Source organism: Ixodes scapularis, unplaced genomic scaffold, assembly GCF_016920785.2.
Source record: "Ixodes scapularis isolate PalLabHiFi unplaced genomic scaffold, ASM1692078v2 PGA_scaffold5__190_contigs__length_132052651, whole genome shotgun sequence".
Lineage (NCBI taxonomy): Eukaryota > Metazoa > Arthropoda > Arachnida > Ixodida > Ixodidae > Ixodes > Ixodes scapularis.
Window position 1 is genome coordinate 88571790 of NW_024609880.1, and position 6000 is coordinate 88577789.

The window sequence follows — 6000 nt, forward strand, 5'->3', positions numbered from 1 at the left end:
GGATGAGCTAGTTTGCGCTGCCTAGGGAGCCTCATGTAGCGCTGCCCTGCGCGCTTATCGGTCTGTTTCTCCGCTCCCCTTCTCTTTCTTCTTCTCCCCCCCCTCTCCCCCGGGCCTTCACCGTCCACGCCATGCGAAGCGACCTGCCCGCGTCGCGTCAAGGTGGCGTGCCCTGTCCCTCGCCCCCAGGAACGTCACAAGACCACGTGGTTCGACAGTGACGTGACCATGACTCTGACGGCACGAGACCAATGTTGCCTGACGCAACCGAAGTTTCGGCTTCGGTATCAGGGGATGTTTAAATTAAGATTACACAAATAATATTCCACATTTCGCGAATCCGAGGACGTAGAGCTGCTTAGTGGTGCTTTGTGAAATGGAATCACATGTAAGCCTAAATTTTTCGGAATTGAGCGGAGTTGCCCTTTAAGGCTGGTTCACACAGACCCGTTTTCTTATGTTACGTTACGTTACGTTACGTTACGAAAAGTCACCGGAAACTCTGTGGTTGGTACTAAGCGTGGCTACCAATTCAAGGAGATAGCCTGGCACGCGATATTCGAGACACGGATGTTTCGGGGACTTAGAACGTAAGAAAACGGTACTGTTTGAAAAGTTGAACCGAGCTCAACTCCTTACGTGACGTTACTACGAGCATTGTGTCCTTGGTTGCCACGGTAACTCACCGTCCTAGCTCGTCGCCATCGAAACATTTGTGTCTCGAATGTCGCGTTCCAGGCTATAGCCTAGTTCACATGCAGCGGTTTTGGCCCTAGAGCGGCGCGATTTCTGCCGTCGCGGCGCTCTGGCCAGCTCCAGCAATTCAGTGGCGCGAGCGCCGCGACGGCAGAAATCGCGCCGCTTTAGGGCCAAAATCGCTGCATGTGAACTAGGCTTATCTCCTTGAATTGGTAGCCACGCTTAATACGAAGCACATATTTTCCGGTGACTTTTCGTAACGTAACGCAAGAAATTGGGTCTGTGTGAACGAGCCTTCAAACACTCCTCGCGTAGCGGCTCCGCGCGACAATAAGAACGTGGCTTATGAAACGAACCATGCTAACAGCACGCTCTGCATGAGCACTCACTCCTCGGGAGGCGCTAGCTCGAGGCGGTACATCGACACCCTTCGACTCCTTTATCGGCCTAGCTCCCGGTCCGGCGACTACTACTTTTTTTCTGTTTTTTCTTTGTTAACATATGGGGCCACTTTGGCCACTTCAGTGTTATCCCCCTCCTCGAAACCACTAAACAACCTTACAAAATATATATTTTTCACTTCCCCGCTACTGCCAGCAAAGCAAACGACACCCTCAACTCCCAGGCTTCCCTTGATTTTCAATATTGGCTGTTGTTCGTGACATCACACACGTTGTGACTAGCCGTCCCGAGAAACGCCATATCGTCATTTCATCGGTCACTTCAGCCGTTGTTGCGTTGGTGCTCGTTGTTCAAACTAGGGGCGTCGCGAACAGGTCGAGGTTCGAGTTTGACCAGGTTCGACTTTTCAAACTTCTTGTTAAAGGTTTGACTCAGGTTCGACTGCTGTGCGCATGCGCGACAGGCTGGCCAGTTGGCTTCGGATTGGATGGTGATGGCTGAGGGGTGAATAAAGGGCAGCACTGAATGGTTATTTCAGTTAACACAGTACAAAAAAATTAAGTTGTTAACTTTTTCAGTGATTAGAATTGGTTTATTTTAATTGCCACTGTTCATAAAATTAAAATATCCACTTGCATAAAAAATAAATTCTCCAAACCTAAACATGCTTGTATGAAGGTCTCGCCACACTGTCCACAGAGTCGAACCGGTCGAATCTGGTGAAAAGTTCAAAGGTTCGAAAGTTCGACCTATAAATCTGGTTCGACAAAAGTTTGCGACACCTCTAGTTCAAACACAAACGCACACTTTCGGCTTGCTGCGTGACCGGAAGTTATAAAAAGATAATCGGGTTCCGGCTTCCGGAAACACCCGCAAGCCGCATTCCGGATTGGTTTGAACCGCCGTTTGGTTGTTTTATAATAGCTTGCCACCCTTTCGAGATACCCGTAAAGTTTCAGTATCTTCCACCTCGCTAAGTGTAGTAGTCGAAAAATAAACCACCAGTATGTAACTTGGGTCAAAAAAACAAATCAAGCTGGCGACAAAACAAAACAAAAAAAATCAGTAATTATTTGTATGCTGAGCTCATTACCGTCAAGAAATCACTTTGCTTGTATATGTAACACGGATTCTACGCAGCAAGGCAAGAAATCTACGTGTGTCCTGAACGATATGAAGCCGACCTCCTTTCGTCCGTTATTTTGAATGACCAGCACGCCCCATAGTTCGCTGAAAACAGATTTTGTCCATAGATCAGTTGATTACAATTGCTTATACGAAAACTGAACGAAAAAAAAAAAAAGAAAGAAAAACACGCATCTTGTCTTCTTCGTTGTCGCCATATTAGGCTTTTGTCGGAACGCTTTAAATTTGGCAACGGCAGCGTAAGCTTAAATATAAACAAAATTGAAAGGGAAGCGATTATGACACCCTAATTTTTTTACAGCAAAGGCACGGCTTCCAACTAAAGTTTCGTGTTACTTTTGCACCTATTAGACTGATACTCGAATATGTGGAATAAATACTAAACTAGACTGCATATATCGTATGTCCTACATATATTTCACTTAGTCACTGAAAACGAAATAAATAAATAAATAAATAGATAAATAAACGCAGGGCGTAAGTTCTTCTTTCGTGACTCGTAGTTCGGACTTTATATATCGACCGATTCTAGAACCTCAATGGCTCCGGAGCCATACTCGTGGGAAATCGGCACGGCATGTGTTTCTTAAACTGCACGTGGTTATATATGAAATGTATATACTAGATTATTGTTTGTTTATTCTTCGTAAACGCCTTTCTTTTTGTGGCACTTTAGTGACTCTATAAGAAACTTCAGTAAGTGACAGCTTAACAGACGCAGGGCGTTGTTAATTATGCGCACATCCGTGGCTCCGCAGCTCGTCTTTTGGCGTTCTTTTCGGCTAAATCCACTACCCTCTTAGCTGAAAAACTATAATGAGATGCTTAGAGCTCGGCACGCCCTACTTTCCTTCAGCAGTCGGTAAATGAAATCAGTGAAACCGTCTATTAATACCGATGTATTTTGCTGTTGCGAAACAGATATTCGAACACTTTGTTCACGGCGCATATGCATAAGGTATACTCCACAATTAAAAGGGGATTCGTTGAAAATTTGATAGACGCCGATTTTCCTCGAAATAGACGCTGCTGAACTAGTAATCCAAATTTTATATAAAACATTTTTTTTTCGGAATTATCTAAATTTTAAATTTGCTCCTCTTCGCTTTTTTTTTTTTTTTTTACACTGAAAGAATATCCTTGCAACGTCAAAAACGAGTCGAAATATTGTGCAGTTTGTGCTGTACGACCTGTTCTCGAGCGGTAGAAAAAAAAAGTTTGATGGTGTGAAACGAATGTTAACAAAAATCACTTCCGCAAAACTGAAACAAAAATAAAACAATTGCATGCGCTAAAGGCTGTGTTTTCTAGAGTGCCTGCTCGGTCTCTACGTTTTACATGTGACGTCACCCCACAAAAAACCGTCGGGAAGTTTTAATTCTGGTTTTTTGGCATAACCTTTATTTGGTTTAAAAAAAAAACTATTTTATATTTAAAAAAAAATAAATAACGTGCCGGGAAGAGTGTTTTCTGGGTTTTCCGAAAAATGTAGTGAGTTTTAGTGGATTGCTTTAAAGAAGTGTGACGGCAGTAGATAGATGCAGACGAAGAGCAAGTTGGTAAACATGTCAATCAAAGTTACAAAATAACCTTTGAAATATTGCACTGAGTCACCATAAGTCTATTGTGTGTCTTCCGGCCTTTCGCTTTTAGTACTTTTGTGTGGAATGAGTGACGTGACATTTCGTCTTAGATGCGACATGACAACCCAATGCGAATTGAAAGGTCTCCACAACGGCAATTCGCCACCGTTATCTTCAGACTTTTACTTTTACGTTAGAATTAGTTTCCCGTTATTTTTTTTAGCTAGACACAGCTATTTGTTTTAGCTAGATGATGCCTTTAGGCGCAATGGTCATCAATTTTAATATACCCAACTATAATAATTCTTATTAGTTTACAGCACCCATCTAAAAAAATGGACAGAAAAACCAATGCCCGAAAATTCAGGGAGAGCTCTGGGAGGAATTTTAACTGTTATTTAAATGCAGATAAAGCTACCGACGTTTTGCAGTGTTTTTTTTATGGATTGCACCTCAGCTGTGAACTTCGCTTATATTTTACATACACAGCTTAAACAGAAAATACGTTCTCACTTCATGTCTATTCTGCAAGATATCACCGCAGTGAAACCAATATTATATTTTACTATCTTCCCTGCAACAATCGTACATAATAATAAATATTTTGAAAGGAAGCTTAAAACGCGTAGAATATGTGTCTGAAAGAGGAGCATTGAGAACCATTTAACTTTATAATAAGTCAACGCGGTGAAAATTACAATAGTAAAAAAAAGGTATTTAGTAAGACGTAGATGCCAGGGCATTCGTAGAAACAAACTAGCATTTTAAAACAAAAAGAAATGCAGACACCTTACATCCTGGTGATTCTTCTACTCAATTCCTAGGATCAGTGCATTGTAAACATAGGCTGTCACATAATACGGGACGAGAGTGCACAATGAACGCTAGGAGTTTACTCTTAATGTGTCAAGACCTATAGACATGTCGGCTACTTTTAAGCCTTGGAAATAAATGTGATAACTTGTATCTCTTTAGTAGTACTTAATTGGCAGCTTTTTCTGCGTATTTCTAGCGAACTGTTCCCGCAGTGATGGGCATCATTTGTCAACACCGACGCCAAACGTGTACTACTGTTTGCATTACCTATTTGCGAGGCGGTTGTGCATCTCAGTGGTACGGAGAGATTTAGGAATATAAGAAGTATTCACTTTGAAGTTTGATATTTAGAACATGGTATGAGCAAATAAAGCACGTGCGCATCGTCTTAATCCTCATTGTAGCGAGTAAAGATGTTGCAGGTGATTTCTGCTTCATGGCAACGGATGCTGAAGTCCTGCAATATTATAAATACACAAAATGTTTATAATATATAACGGAACCCTTCAATACGATATGATTCTTCGTCCCTTAGTCTGTGCCCCTGTTGTGTGTGCACCCCGTGGTGAGTATTTCTATTTCTAAATTGTTTTTCGTTATTTTATTTTTTACGCAGATAATGCCTAAATGGCGTGCTTAAAATTTCAGTTTATGCAAAGACTTGGCTGAATAAAAGAGCGATGATCAGAAGTGGTGCGAAGGTGGCAGGGCATGAGCGCGCGAGTTTGTTTACCATGCCATCATAATCAAAGCGAAGTACGCTGTGCACAAGAAAGAGATAAAAATCAGACAAGCGTATACCCCGCCCCCCCCCCCTTCCCCCTCACACACACACACACATACACACACCCATTAGAAACCGAACCGAACTTAGAATGCGGCTGAGTAGCTCTTGGGGCTCAGCCGCATTCTCTAGAATTTAATAAGACCTAACTCAATTTTCAAGATGTCCAATTCTGGGCATTTTGAAAATATAGTTATTTCAGATAAGTAAAAACGAGCGCAAGAGCTCTATTTTAAGAAATAAAATCGCCTCAAAGATGTGTCATGACAGAACGCCATGACGCGAACGGAGAACAAGTTTGTAAACACGTCAATAAAAAAACCTTCGGAGTGTGCTATTCAGTCGCCGCCTTTCTATTCTCCGTGCCCTTCTCTGTTAGTTCTTTATAAAAAAGTCAGCGTTCTAGATGCACAAAGAAGCTCGCTACATTTTTATTTTAATGATTTATTTTGTTTTTTGTGCTACCCAGATAATAGCTACCATTGCATGTTAACCAATCTTAGTTTGCGCACCTATATGACATATTTTACTAGAGCATATTGCACAAATTAAAGATGGGTGACAACATGC